This window comes from Podarcis filfolensis (genome assembly GCF_964270895.1).
Source record: "Podarcis filfolensis genome assembly, chromosome: 13".
Taxonomy (NCBI): Eukaryota; Metazoa; Chordata; class Lepidosauria; order Squamata; family Lacertidae; genus Podarcis; species Podarcis filfolensis.
In genome coordinates, this window is record NC_139615.1 from 946,280 (window position 1) to 962,381 (window position 16,102).

At 46.0% G+C, this 16,102-nt stretch overlaps 1 long non-coding RNA gene across 1 annotated transcript; it reads left to right on the plus strand.

The window, feature by feature from the left end:
- The first annotated feature begins 10,309 nt into the window (after positions 1-10,309).
- Positions 10,310-14,753, plus strand: LOC310747026. The gene is made up of 2 exons (XR_014540850.1): positions 10,310-10,888; positions 13,983-14,753. It is a non-coding gene; the product is annotated as an uncharacterized lncRNA (long non-coding RNA).
- Positions 14,754-16,102: the final 1,349 nt, after the last annotated feature.

Sequence of the window (16,102 nt, forward strand, 5' to 3'; positions counted from 1 at the left end):
AAGCCATTTGGACAGGCTTATTTTTCACATCCACTGACACCAACATGCTTTTTCTATTTTCTTCCTGCACCTTAGTAAGAAGACTGATACATTGAATAGCGACAGCTGTCTGGTTATATTTCCTAAACATAAAGCAAACATTTCATTGATAAATGAAGTGGTCTCTTGTGAATTACTCATACCAAAAAGTAGCTTAGAGCATCTAATATAGGAATTCAGTCAGTGGGCTCCCTTTATGGAGTTTTTCTGGCAAGCTCTGCATTTCGCTGGGGAAAGAGAAGGGCCCTGAGCAAAATGCTCTCTGCATGTACTGAAAAGTTTTTAAAAGCAGAGTACCTCTCAGGATGCCCAGAGGCCTTTGCCACACACCCTGAAAGGAGCGAAGTCAAAGACCTAAAGCCAAACTGACCCTGTTTATGTGTAATTGGGCTCATTCTCAAGGACCGGCTCCATCTGGGACGCAGGATCAGACCCTCCCTGTCCTCAGACTATCTGGCCAGAGTGGTGCATGCTCTGGTTGTCTCCCACCAGGACTACTGCCATGCGCTCTACGTGGGGCTACCTTTGAAGGTGACCCAGAAACTACAACTGATCCAGAATGCGGCAGCCAGACTGGGGACTGGGAGCGGCTCCTGAGACCACATAACACCAGTCTTGAAAGACCTACACTGGCTCCCAGTATGTTTCCGAGCACAATTCAAAGTGTTGGTGCTGACCTTGAAAGCCCTAAACGACCTCAAAGGCCCAGTAGACCTGAAGGAACATCTCCACCCCCATCGTTCTGCCCAGACACTGAGGTCCAGCGCTGAGGGCCTTCTGGCGGTTCCCTCCCTGTGAATGAAGGAGGTGAGGACAGGTGCCCACCTAGGCCCAAAGTCACCCCTCCCCAAAGCAGGCTCAAAGCTTCTCAAAGCTTTTCAAAATCTTTTTATCAGCAGCTAAGCATCTGATCATTTGCTCTGCTGTTGCAAAGGCAAAATGTTATCAGTACGAGAGAGCTTCAAAAAGGCTAATGAATAGGCTCTGTCATTGCCAAGAATACTCAGGCCTGGGAACTGACTCTTATCTCACTCTAGTTGTAACACATCTTGAACATGCTGAACCGCAAGGCTCCTCAACCCCCTTGGCTTCTCATCCCCCTTTCCTGGGAAGGGCGCCAAGAGTCCACAAGAGTCCCAAGACAGGAGCTTTCTGTTCATGCTCAGGGGAACTCATGGGGCAGGACTCTTGAGGAGGAGGAGGAGGAGGAGAAAGGGGAGGGAACTGAAGGGGAATAAATGCTCTGTGCAAATGGCTGTGAACTTGTGCTTGTTTGTGAACCTATCACACTTGCTCCTTCTACCAGCTGGATGGTAGAAATAAAGCTTTTTCTCTGAAACTATTCCTTGAGTGTCTGTTGACTCCCATTTTCCCCGTCCCGGGCGCAAAGCTCTTCTCACCCGAGGCTAAAAAGGCTACATGAGAAGCAGTATCAGGGAACCAGGCAGAGGGCCTTCTCGGTGGTGGCATCTGCCCTGTGGAACGCCCTCCCACCAGATGTCAAAGAGAAAAACAACTACCAGACTTTTAGAAGATATCTGAAGGCAGCCCTGTTTAGGGAAGCTTTTAATGTTTAATAGGATATTGTATTTTAGGGAAGCTGCCCAGAGTAGCCAGATGGGCGGATTATAAATAAATTATTATTAATTATTATTATTATTACTACTACTACACTGCAATGATTTCACAAAGTTTTTTGCAGATAAAATCGCTCAGATTCAGGAAGAAGTAGACTCCACCGTGGGAGCAGGGCCAGGGCGGGAGAGTGCTAGAGTCCTGTCTAGTCAAGTTGTGCGGGATCAATTCCAATCTGTTACCTCCGAGGATGTGGACAGGCTGCTTGGACGAGTGAAGCCAACCACCTGTCTCCTGGATCCTTGCCCATCCTGGCTTAGAAAAGCTAGCCGGGAAGGACTGGGCGATGGGCTTCGTGGGGTGGTGAATGCTTCCCTCCGTGAGGGAGCCTTCCCAGACCCGCTGAAAGAGGCGGTTATTAAACCGCTTCTTAAAAAACCATCTTTAGATGCGGCCACAATGGCCAATTATTGCCCAGTCTCAAATCTTCCATTCTTGGGCAAGGTGAATGAGCGGGTGGTTGCTGAACAACTCCAGGCACGCCTGGAAGAAGCGGACCATTTGGATCCCTTCCAGTCGGGATTCATGCCTCATCATGGGACTGAAGCTGCCTTGGTCGCACTGGTTGATGATCTCCGGAGGGCTAGGAACAAAGGTGAGAGGTGTTTCCTAGTTCTGCTGGATCTCTCAGCGGCGTTTGATACCATCGACCATAACATCCTTCTGGACCGTCTTGAGGGGCTGGGAACTGGGGGCACTGTTATATAGTGGTTCCGCTCCTTCCTCCTGGGCCGTGTTCAGAAAGTGGTGGTGGGGGATGAGTGTTCAGACCCCTGGGCTCTCACTTGTGGGGTGCCTCAGGGTTCTGTCCTCTCCCCCATGCTTTTCAACATTTACATGCAGCCGCTGGCTGAAAGACTGGCTGCTTCTTGAAAACACAGACACTTTGGATTTAGAAGGTTTTAACAATGTTTTTGGATGGCATGCATATTTGTGGTATGATAAGGTTAAAGCACATAAAGCATTCAAAAACCACATTGTTAGGAGAGCTTTGTTTAATGTTTGGATCAGATATAAAGATTTATTGGAAAATAAGACCCCAAGGTGGTTGTCACCAATGGAAGCGAAAGCCCAGAAAAAGCTCAATATGGAGGCCAAATGGCCGAAATATTGGGAAATTTTGGAACAAGAAGGAGACAGATTGAAATTGCAGAGCTTTGAGAAACTAAAAAACAAAGTGCGAGACTGGCTTCATTATTTTCAGATAATGGAGGCTTACAATTTGGACAAGAAAATTGGCTTCCAGGTGGAAAAATCCAAATTAAAAACAGAGGTGCTAGAACCTAAAACTAAGATCATGTCAAAAGTGTATAACTTGCTGCTGAAATGGAATACACAGGATGAAACGGTTAAGTCAGCTATGATTAAATGGGCACAAGATGTTGGACACAATATCATGTTTGCTGACTGGGAACAGTTGTGGACCACCGGTATGAAATTTACGGCATGTAATGCCTTAAGAGAGAATATTATGAAAATGATATACAGGTGGTACATGACCCCAGTCAAGCTTGCAAAAATATATCATCTGCCTGATAATAAATGTTGGAAATGTAAAGAGACTGAAGGTACATTCTTTCACCTTTGGTGGACGTGCCCTAGGATTAAGGCTTTCTGGGAAATGATTTATAATGAAATGAAAAAGGTATTTAAGTATACATTTCTGAAGAAACCGGAGGCCTTTCTCTTGGGCATAGTCGGCCATTTGGTGCCAAAGAAGGACAGAACTTTCTTTATGTATGCTACAACAGCAGCAAGAATACTTATAGCAAAGCACTGGAAGACGCAAGATCTATCCACTCTGGAAGAATGGCAGATGAAGTTGATTGACTGTATGGGACTGGCAGAAATGACTGGCAGAATCCGCGACCAGGGAGAAAAGGCAGCAGAAGAAGATTGGAAGAAATTTAAGGAATATTTACAGAAACATTGCAAAATTAATGAACTTTGAAAGATGTTGGATTGAACTTATGGGGTCTCTAGCTGTTATGATAAAAAGAACTGGGATTAATATTGTTTAAATCATAAGATTTAAAAAAAAAGTTGATTGGGGGGAAAAAAGGTGTTAGGTAAAAGGAATATTAAGAGATTAGGATTTGCTGGATTAATAATTCGAAATAGAAAACAAGAAGGGGAGGTATGAGGAAGTCAAAGAAACATGTTTTTGAAAAATTGATATCGAAATTGATTTGTTTTTAATATTTTTCTTTTTCTTTTTCTTTTTGTGTTTGTATAAAATTGAAAAAATTGAATAAATATATTTTTTTTAAAAAAAACAACATTTACATGCAGCCGCTGGGAGAGATCATCAGGAGGTTTGGGCTGGGTGTTCATCAGTATGCGGATGATACCCAGCTCTACCTCTCTTTCAAATCAGAACCAGTGAAGGCGGTGAAGGTCCTGTGTGAGTGCCTGGAGGCGGTTGGAGGATGGATGGCGGCTAACAGATTGAGGTTGAATCCTGACAAGACAGAAGTACGGGAGGCTGGCGGGTGTGGGGGACTCCCTGGTCCTGAATGGGGTCACTGTGGCCCTGAAGGATCAGGTGCGCAGCCTGGGAGTCTTTCTGGACTCACCGCTGTCCATGGAGGAGCAGGTCAATTGTGTGTCCAGGGCAGGTGTTTATCAGCTCCATCTGTTACGCAGGATGAGACCCCACCTGCCTGCGGACTGTCTCGTCAGAGTGGTACATGCTCTGGTTATCTCCTGCTTGGACTACTGCAATGCGCTCTACGTGGGGCTACCTTTGAAGGTGACCCGGAAGCTACAACTAATCCAGAACGCGGCAGCTAGACTGGTGACTGGGGGCGGCCGCCGAGACCATATAACACCTTCACTGCTCCCAGTGCGTTTCCGAGCACAATTCAAAGTGTTGGTGCTGACCTTTAAAGCCCTAAACGGCCTCAGTCCAGTATATCTGAAGGAGCGTCTCCACCCACATTGTTCTGCCCGGACATTGAGGTCCAGCTCCGAGGACCTTCTGGCGGTTCTCTCACTGCGAGAGGCCAAGTTACAGGGAACCAGGCAGAGGGCCTTCTCAGTGGTGGTGCCTGCCCTGTGGAACACCCTCCCACCAGATGTCAAAGAGAAGAATAACTACCAGACTTTTAGAAGACATCTGAAGGCAGCTCTGCTTAGGGAAACTTTTAATGTTTAATAGGTTATTGTATTTTAATATTCTGTTGGAAGCTGCCCAGAGTGGCTGGTGAAGCCCAGCCAGATGGGCGGGGTATAAATAATAAATTATTATTATTATTATTATTATTATTATTATTATTATTATTATTATTACTACTACTACTACTACACAAGATCCAGTGTAACCAGTAGTTCTATAACATCACGTAGCAACTTGATTGTCTTGTCTATACCTAAGCTATTTCGTTTTCTTGATTTAGGACGGTCGATGGCAAAGAAAGGCAAAGGCGCTGCAGAAACTCAAGGCACAGTTTGGTGTGTTTCCTGACCCAACATTACTGTTCAGTTTCTGTTAATTGATTCTCATGAAAACTTACAGATTCTGGCTTCACACAATTAACTCAAGGCAGTGTCAATTTACTCTTGGCAGAAAGCCAAGGTCTGCTTGACCTAGAAACTACTTACTCTGATTGGTTAATGACCAGCACTCAACTCTGTTATCTAGGAATGCTAGCACAGTTTGGTGTTAGGTGTGTTAGGAGTAGGAGTGCTGTGTATGGTTAAGAGAGAGAGAGAAAGAAAGGATTTATTTTGCTTTGTTTTGTATGCAGAAACTCTGCTGGTTTTATTTTCCTTTTAATAAATCCTGTAAATAGTTATTCTGAGTCTAGCTGACTAGTCATTTCCACCTCAACTAGCTTCTTCGCTGTGCAGGAAAACTCTGCTACGTTTGGGCTAAAGCCATTAGAGCTATGCCTGACACTTCAAAGTTCCATGAGGTTATGGGCATTGTGCTGCCAGCCTGAGTTGTGGTGGTGTCAGCATCAACGGCGTTGGTTCCAGTAGTTCCAGAAGTTGTTGTTCCTGTTGGTGCAGCAGATGGACACTGGCTGGTTCCTGACTGTGGTGAGCTGGTGATGCAGTGGACACAAGGACAACAGCTGCAGCGTGTGAGTGCTGGGTGCTGTGGTTCCTGTTTTCTCTCTCGGTGGTCGTGAGTATCTGGTTCCGGGTTCCAGGGACATCGCTCTCAAGATGGCCTCACAACCAGTTCAGATGGCTTTTGAGCGTCTGAATGACCCCAATTACTTGCTGTGGTCGGAACGCATGCAGGCAGTGCTGCAGAGGGATCGTCTCTGGCAAGTGGTGAGTAAGTTTCCTGCGAAGCCTGATGATGAAGACCTCGATAAAGACCAAAGAGCAAGGGCCACAATTGTCTTGTGGCTGGAAGATTCCCAGTTGCCGTATGTGAGGGGAATCAAGACAGCTAGAGGTGTGTGGCAAGCACTTAAAGAACTCCATGTGCGTGAGACAGCGGTTTCCAAGCTGTTCATTCGCAAGGCATTGTACAAGGCAATGTTACAGCCTGGGGTTACAATGCAGGAACACCTACACAGTTTACAGTTAAAGTTTGCTGCGCTACAGGAAAGAGACTGTGCGTTAGACCAGCAGGAGAAGGTGGCTATTATTTTGAGTTCTCTCCCGGAAAGCTGGGATAATTTAGTTTTGTCTCTAGAAGGCATACAGGAGCGTGATTTATCAGTCAGTTATGTTACTGGGCGTTTGATTGAAGAATGGCAGAAGAGGCAAGAAAAGTCGTTTGCTGCAGAGGCTTCTACAGGCGGGCGGTTTGGAAGGAGTTCTCATGCCGTGCCAGAGGTGAAGCAAAAGCAGCGTACTGGTGAGGAGTCAGCGTTTGCTGTTAGGCGTTGTTTCCGATGTGGGTCTTCAGCGCATCTAAAACGACAATGTCCGGAGTTGGTCAAGTCTCAGTGGCCGGTGCAGGAGCAGAGACGAGATCAGCAGCAGCAGCAGCGTAAAAAGAAATTCTTCAAACGAAATCAGTCGGCTCAGCTGGTGACTGCCGAGGTCAAGATTGCTGATGAGAAACAAGCTGTCTGGGTGGTCGATTCGGGAGCGTCTCGGCACATCGTAAATTCAGATGAATTGTTTGTTTCCAAGAACTCAGCACAGCGCAGCCAGGTGGCTCTAGCAGACGGAAGTACTTCCGAAGTGATTTCGGGGGGTGCAGTTTTTGTTCCTTGTCTTCGTGAATGCCTGCAAAATGTACTTTGTGTGCCTTCATTAAGGAGCAATCTGATGTCTGTAGATTGTTTGCTAAAAGCTGGGTTTAAAGTGTATTTTGAAGGAGACAGTTGCATTATTAAGAAGGCTGGTGAGACTTTAGGCACTGCTAAGTCAGAGGGAGGCTTGTTTTGGCTTAAAGCGAGATCTCAAGTTGCAGCAGTAGTCAGTAAATCTCAGCCTGCAGTGAATAACAAAGCTATACATGACAACTGTGTGCACTTATTGCATAGGAAAATGGGGCATGCTGGCTGGAAAAGTGTACTAAAAATGTCTGAATTGGCTGATGGGGGTGTTTTAAAGAGTTGTAACAAGTACCTTGATTGTAATGTTTGTAAAAAGGTTAAAACCCACAGAGTCTCTTACCCCAGAAGTGACAGAGTTAGTGAGTCACCGCTACAGCTGGTTCACATAGACGTAATTGGTCCATTTGCTGTAAGCAGGGGTGGATCGCGTTTTTCATTAACAATTGTGGATGACGCCACGCGTTACTCTTGGGTTTTTCCCATGAAGAATAAGGGTGACGTGTTCACTAAGTTTAAAAGCTGGGTGGCATCTGTGGAAAGATTTCTGTCCATTAAACTCAGAAGGATTCAGACGGACAGAGGTGGCGAATTTATGTCAAATGCTTTTAGAGATTGGTTACAAAAGCGTGGCATTGGGCATAGAAAAACGAACGCTTTTTCCCCAGAGGAGAATGGCGTTGCAGAGCGAAAACACAGATCTTTACAAAATATGATGTTTGCCATGCTTGATGATGCTGATTTGCCCATGTCTTATTGGGGGGAGAGCATGCTCACCGCGTGTTATCTCCAAAATAGGCTCTTTCATCAAACAATAGGTACAACTCCGTACTTTAAATTGTTTCAGAAAAAACCCAAAATTGACCATTTGCATGTGTTTGGATCAAAAGCCTGGGTATTAATTCCAAAACAAATGAGAAAGAAGGGAGATCCTAAGACCAAACAGTTAGTGTTTGTGGGTTACCAGGAGCTGGGAAAAGGTTTCCGCTTTGCTGAAGGGACAAATGGCATTGTGATCTCCAGGAATGCCAATTTTTGTGAACACAGTGGCTGGGAGAGACTACATGCCAATACTGAGGTTTGGTTTGAACCTTCCCAGGAGCTTCATGACTCTGAAGGTAAACATAGAGAATCAGAGTCTGAGGGGGAGGAAAGTTCAGATAAGAGCTCTCAAGAAAGTGGAATTAGCCAGAGACCAGTTGCTAAGCAACAAAAGAGAGGTCGTAGTTCTGAGGAGGAAAGTGGGTCAGAAGAAAAATTTTCTCCCAGAAGATCTAAAAGACAAAACAAAGGAGTGCCTCCGGTGCGTTTTTCTCCAGATACTGCAAATGTGTTTAGTGTAATTACAGAGCCCAAGAGTTTTCAGGAGGTGTTAAAGTTACCAAAAGAGGAGGCAGAGCTCTGGAAACAGGCAATGGAGGAAGAGATGTCCTCTCTGAATGAGCACAAGGTCTTTACACCAGTAGCAGCGCCTGAGGGGGCAAAGATTGTAGGCTGCAGGTGGGTGTACAAACTTAAACCTCTGGTGACAGGAAAGTACAAATACAAAGCTCGTTTAGTGGCTCAAGGATACTCTCAGAGGCCTGGAAAAGATTATGACGAGACTTTTTCCCCTACTGCTAAGGGGGACAGTGTAAGGCTGATTCTAACGCTTGGAGCAAAGAGAAAACTCCTGTTAAACCATTTTGATATCCAGACTGCATATTTACATGCATCAATATCAGAAGACCTGTATCTAGCCGAACCGCCTGGTTATGAGACAGGTTCCAATAGAGTGTTGAAATTAAACAAAGCTCTATATGGTCTCAAACAGGCTGCAAGATCTTGGAACAAATGTTTCCATGAGGCCTTAGTGTCATTTGGTTTCAAGCAGAGTACAGCTGACAATTGTGTTTATGTACGTGGTACAGGCAGTGATCAAGAGTTTTGTCTGATTTATGTAGATGATGTATTGTATGCTTGCAAAACAGATAAACAAACTAAAAGGTTTGCCAAGCAATTGTCCAGTAAGTTCAATATGAAAGACTTAGGCCCGGTTAGGACATATCTAGGGTTGGAAGTGTGCTGGGCCCAAGATGGCAGCTGCCTAATTAGTCAGCAGAACAAAGTTAAACAACTACTGACTACATACGGGATGCAGGATTGCAAAGGGACAGTGGTGCCTATGGACCCAGGTTTCATAAAAACACTTCATGCAGATGAGAGTCCTGAATTTGAACATCCTGATGTATATCATTCTGTAATTGGAAGTTTATTGTATCTAGCACAGTGGTCCAGGCCTGATATTAGCTACGCAGTAGGCATATTAAGTAGATTGGTCTCAAAACCCACACTAAATGCCTGGAAAGGGGTAAAACAAGTTCTGAGATACCTCAAACAGACAATTGGCTATATGTTACAATTAAATTCTTCAGAGGATGAAATGTTGAGTTGCTACTGTGATAGTGACTGGGGAAATTTGCCAGATAGAAAATCTGTCACAGGACTAGTCATAATGGTCGGTGGAGCTTTAATCAGCTGGCGGTCACGCAAGCAAGACGTTGTAAGTGTGTCATCAACAGAATCCGAGTACGCCGCATTGAGTGAATTGTGCAACGAGGTGATTTATTTCAAGCATTTGTTAGCAGATTTAAATGTAAATTGTGGAGAACCAGTACGAGTTTACATTGATAATCAGGCTTGTATAACCTTAAGTAAAACAGAGGGTTTCAAATCACGTTCCAAACATATCTCTGTAAAATACCAAAATGTACGTTGCTGTGTACAAGACAATATAATCACATGTACTTATGTATCAAGTGAAGAAAATGTAGCAGATGTATTAACTAAACCATTGGCAAAGATAAAGAACAAGCAAATGTGCAAGGGTTTAGGTTTGCTGGAAAAATAATCTCCTACATAGGTGTTATTTGATGTTAATTGTCCAGCAGAATCTGTGAGGGGGTGTTCAGTTTCCGTTAATTGATTCTCATGAAAACTTACAGATTCTGGCTTCACACAATTAACTCAAGGCAGTGTCAATTTATTCTTGGCAGAAAGCCAAGGTCAGCTTGACCTAGAAACTACTTACTCTGATTGGTTAACGACCAGCACTCAACTCTGTTATCTAGGAATGCTAGCACAGTTTGGTGTTAGGTGTGTTAGGAGTAGAAGTGCTGTGTACGGTTAAGAGAGAGAGAGAAAGAAAGGATTTATTTTGCTTTGTTTTGTATGCAGAAACTCTGCTGGTTTTATTTTCCTTTTAATAAATCCTGTAAATAGTTATTCTGAGTCTAGCTGACTAGTCATTTCCACCTCAACTAGCTTCTTCGCTGTGCAGGAAAACTCTGCTACGTTTGGGCTAAAGCCATTAGAGCTATGCCTGACACTTCAAAGTTCCATGAGTTACAGAGCATCTTAAAATAAAAGAGAGCATGCACATCTGCAGAAGCTGAAGCCTTTCATCCCCTGTGGCCCAGGCAGGGAATCTGCTTAAATCACCAAATAAACAGAAAATGACAAAACGTGTTCATTAACCCTTCCAGGTGTTGGGCAGCGGGGAGCGGAATCTGACCCGCAGCATCTCCACGTGCATCTTGCCGCGCTCCTCTGCCCTGCTAGCTCTAGGGTCCAGCAACCCTTTGAATGAGAGCAGCGCCAAGAGGAAGGAGGGGGGAGAAGCACAGTTGGTACATTCCACGTCCTCCTGTTTCGACAAGTGACCCGAGTGCGCCTTCGGTATCTATGCCAGGCCTTTGAACCCTGTCTGGGCTACGACGGGTTCCTGAAGAAATCAAGGAATGGCGCGGTCTGGCCTGATCTTCTCTCCCTCTCCCCCCCCGCTCCAGCAAGCAATGGTTTGGCCCGAAGCGGAGGCTACAAGAAGCGGCCGGAAGCGGAAGGGCTTCCCTTTTTCCCGCGCGCGAGGGAAGCGGCGGTTGAGGGAGACGCTGAGGGCAGAAAAGCGCGGGAAGAGCGGAGCGAACCAAGTGAGTAAGGCTGGGGGGGGGAAGAGAGATGGGGCTGATATGTGAGGCGGTTGGCCGGGGAGGCGGGAAGCGGAAGGCCGAGGGGAGGCGCAGCCCGGAGGCGGAGCGAAGGGAGCCGGATTCCCACAGCCTCCGCCGGCTCGTCTCTCCCTCGGAAGAATCCCGGGCTCCGCGCTTTATTCCCCCCCCCCCCCCACTCCGCGGAGATGGTATGTCCCGGCTTTTAAAGGGGGAAGAAAGCGCTTCCTTCGAAGGCCTCGGTCGGCGGAGAAAAGTCAAGGCCCCACTGCGCGAGGCGGGCGCGGGAGAGGCCTGGCCGGGCCCTGAGGGAGCGCGTCCTCTCGCGAGAACGGGCCTCTTCCCGCGGGGTCTTAGTGGGGCCGCCGAGGCCGGCAATGGCGGCGGAGCCTCGCGAGGAGGCGCTCTTGGCGGGGCGGGGAGCGGGGAGGTTTGGCAAACGCCCGTTGTTTTTTTTCCTAGAGAGGCAAGGGTGGAGGTTAAAATAATAATGATAATAATGTATTATTTGTACCCCGCCCACCTGACTGGGTTTCCCCAGCCTCTCTGGGCGGCTCCCAACAAAGATGAAAAATACACTAAAATGTCACACATTAAAAGCTTCCCTGAACTGCCTTCAGGTGTCTTCTGAATGTCAGGTAGTTGTTTATTTCCTTGACATCTGCTGGGAGGGCGTTCCACATGGCAGGTGCCACCACCGAGAAGGCCCTGTGCCTGGTTCCCTGTAAACTTACATCTCGCAGGGAGGGAACCGCCAGAAGGCCTTTGGAGCTGGACCTCCGTGTCCGGGCTGGGCGATGGGGGAGGAGACGCTCCTCCAGGTCTACTTGACCGAGGCCGTTTAGGGCTTTAAAGGTAGATGAGGTTTTGTGAGAAAGAAGCCGTAGAGCAGGCACCCCCAGACTTGGCCCTCCAGATGTTTTGGTTCGACACCTCCCCATCATCCCTAGCTAGTTATAGTCCCAAAACTACAATTTTGGGGATGCCTACTGCAGGGGGGGGAGCAGAGGAGCAGTGACAGGAATAGAGGGGGGTTGGCAAAGGCTTAACAGTAGTTTTTCTTTCTATCCTTAATCCCCCCCCACTTCAATATTCTTACAAACAACCAGGCGTATTAAAATTCAGCATGCTGAGCTGCAGGAAATGCCACTTCCTGTGCACATTTCCTCCTTCCCCTGCGTATAATGTACCCAGCTCCCTGCTTGCTTGGTTCCGGTTCCTTTGTGTCATCTTGCCTTCAGTGTTGCCTGTTCATTTTGGTTGCTAATGAATGTGGTGTCAGAGAAGGCATAAATCAAACCCACCCACTTGCAGCGTTTTCCTATGCTAGGAATGGTTCCTAGTGGGTTTGCTGTATGTGGGACATCTCTAGGTTTGTCTGCCTATGACTCCTTGAAAGTCTTTTGTGTACCTTCTTTTAAGTTTTTTGAAAACTTGAAAGCTCCTACCATGATTGCAGATTCAGGTAGGTAGCCATGTTGGTCTGATGCAGTCGAAATAAAATAAAAAATTGTTCAGTAGCACCTTATAGACCAACTAAGTTTGTTCTGGTATAAGCTTTCGTGTGCATGCATGGTATCTGAAGAAGTGTGCATGCACACGAAAACTTATACCAGAACAAACTTAGTTGCTCTATAAGGTGCTACTGAACAATTTTTTCATGTTTTTATTTTAAAAGCTCCTGTCTGTATGAAGACTTAATGCTTCAGTTTGACTGAAGGCACTATTTTCACAATGTGGGTAACAAAGAGCAAAGGACCAAACGACATGATACAATTAACAATTGCCTGAATGTTTTTTTAAAAAAGTAAATTGGCACAGACACCTGAGCAGTGGATAAGGGAGGGGCCCCCACAATGCAGTGGCATAATGTGTAGTTTGCTCCAAAGACTAATCTCATGCCAGTGCTTAGTTAAATCAGCCTCTTTTCAGACTTCAAAATTACTGGGTTGTTATCCCTGGCATATTCCATATGTTTACTTGGACACACTGTTGTACAGACAACACTTTCTCTGATTCAAGGAACGTGTGGAAAAGAACTGGTGTGTATGCACTTCTCTAGCAGGTTCACTCTTCCTTGCAACCACATGGGTTGGTGACAGCGTACTGCAGGGGTCCTCAAACTATGACTGCGGGCCAGATCTGGCCCACCAGGATCCTGAACCCTGCCTGCCCAGCAATTGCAGAACCCACCGCTGTCTAACGGGTCTGTGGTGAAAGGAAGTACAGTGGTATTTTGGGTTACATACACTTCAGGTTACAGACTCCACTAACCCAGAAATATTACCTCGGGTTAAGAACTTTGCTTCAGGATGAGAACAGAAATAGTGCTCTGGCAGCATGGCGGCAGCTAGAGGCCCCATTATCTAAAGTGGTGCTTCAGGTTAAGAACAGTTTCAGGTTAAGAATGGACCTCCGTAACGAATTAAATACTTAACCCAAGGTACCGCTGTATGGCGTCCCGTGCGCGACCTCTGCATCTGGTGTCTATTGATACCGCAAGTGGTTGGTTGGTGGCGGGGGGGGCAGTGCGCATGCAAGAGAGGGATGGTGTGATCCTGTGCACGTGCAGCAGGCGGGCCAGCGCTTTTGCATTCTCTATAGTCCATGGCTGAGAGTTCCTTCGGCTGCACTGCACAAGGTGAGCGACTCAGGTGAGGCAGCCGTGGGGGGGGGGGAAGGTTGGCCGCCCCCCACTTTCCCTTTTCAGCCACTATGCTCTGAGGCGGGACAGGGAAGTGCCCATTTTGGGCCCAGGGAGCCTCATTCTGCCGCCCCTCAGGATTGAGACGGGCAGCTGCTGAGGCATCCCTCCTCCAGCCTCCTTGGTTGGGGGTCAGCCATGACTAGGTTTTGAAATGGGCTCCCACGTATTTAATGTGCATTATCGCTAACATTACAAGATAGATTTAGAAAAAGATCCATCACGTTTAAAATAATGAAAATAAGGCATGAGCACTGACCATTTGCGTTATTGCTCAGTGCTGACATTTTTTATTTTAGTCATTATTGCTGTTACATTGTTTTTGTAGCTCTATTTATTGGTATTTTACTAATAGCAATTTTCAATCCCTAGGAAATCATGTCAAAAAAAAAAGAATTGATTCTGAAATATTGAAACTGAAATATGGATTGACAACTCAGCAAAATACTTTTGTGAAGCAAGAGCAGCTAAATAAATCATCATTGCGAGCAAGTTTTCAAGTTGCCAAGCTGATAGCATGCACTGGCAGACCCTTCGTAGAGGGAGAATTTGTTAAAGAATGCATTCTTTTTGCTTCCAAAGAGATGTGTCCAGAGAAGACTGATTTATTTAGTACATTGATTCTTTCAGGATGTACAGTTACACGTAGGATTGAAGAAATGGGGGGAAATTTGCGTCAACATTGGCAAAACTAAAAAAAAACTTGCTTTTTCATTGGTACTTGACGAAAGCACTGATGTTCATGATTCTGCACAACTAATTTTCATTTGTGGGACAAATGATAATTTTGAAGTCACAGAGGATCTTGCTGCATTGCAAAGCATCAAGGGAACAACAACAGGAGAGGATATCTTTGAAAAAGTTTGCCAAACTGCGTGATTTGGAGCTGGACTGGGCTAAACTTGCCAGTGTGACAACTGATGGTGCTCCTAGCATGGTGGGGCCCAGGAGAAGAGTGGTTGCACGCATTAACCAAGAGATGGACAAACAAAACCATTCACATCCAATAGCCATACACTGGCTCATCCACCAACAAGCACTGTGTTGTAAAAATCACTGAAGTTTGACTCTGTCATGAAAACTGTCGTATCTTGTGTTAACTTCATTAGAGTTTATGCACTAAACCACAGTTAGTTTCAGGAATTTCTAAATGTTGATCATGAAGATATTCTGTACCACACAGAAGTCATTTGGAATTTTGAAATGTTTTTATGACTTACTTCCGCATGTTTCAGATTTTATGCTTATGAAAAACAAAGATGTACTAGTGCTTAATAATAATAATAATAATAATAATAATAATAATAATAATAATATTTTATTTATACCCTGCCCTCCCTGGCAAGAGCCGGGCTCAGGTCAGCTAACACCAGTAAAATTACAGTAAAAACAATTGGGGGGGGGGAACCAATTTAAAATACAGGTTAAAAAGCAATTTAAAATGCAGCCTCATTTTAAAAGTAGCCCATAGATCAAAACCATAAGGGGAGGGAAACAAGGGTCAGACTGAGTCCATACCAAATGTTTGGACATTTGTGGACCTCAAGGTCCTCCATGTGGCATACCAGGAGAGGCAGTCCTGTAGGTACGTGGGTCCTAGGCCGCATAGGGCTTTAAAGGTCAAAACCAGCACCTTAAACCTGACCCTGTACTCCACTGGGAGCCATTGCAGTTAGTAGATCACTGTATGAATGTGATCCCGCAGCAAGGACCCTGTAAGGAGCCTTGCTGCGGCATTCTAAACCCGCTGGAGTTTCTGGGTCAGCTTCAAGAGCAGCCTCGCATAAAGCGAGTTACAATAATCAAGCCTGAAGGTAACCATCGCATGGATCACTGTGGTCAGATCAGGGCGAGAATGGTAAGGGACCAACTGTTTAATACGGTAGAGATGGGAAATGCCACCTTTGCTGTGGCTGCAACCTGCGCCTCCATGGAAAGGGAGGCATTGAAGGTTACACCCAAGCTCTTGACAGAAGGCGCTGGCACTAATTGAGCCCCCACAAGTGATGGGATTTGGCCCCCCAAGTCACCCTGACTCAGCCAGAAGACCTCTGTTTTTGAAAGATTTAACTTCAACCGGTTCCCATGCAACCATCCAGCCACAGCTTCCAAGCATCTGGTCAGTGTGTCTGGGGCCGAGTCAGGGCAGCTGTCCATCAACAGATAAAGCTGGGTGTCATCAGCATATTGATGACAACCCAGCCCAAAGCTCCGGACAATCTGGGCAAGGGGGTGCATAAAGATATTAAAAAGCATTGGGGAAAGGATTGCGCCCTGCAGGACTCCGCACACCAAGGAGTGCTGCGGCAACAACTCCCTCCCTAGCGGCACCCTCTGTCCCCGACCTGAGAGAAAGGAGCGTAACCATTTTCGAACTGCCCTGAATGTTACGAAAAAGGAGCAATGCTGCAGCTGAGTGCTCCAGATGGCTGGAAAGCCAAACAGGATGTTGATGTTATGGGACTGTACCGTGGGAACAAGGGACAGTCTAG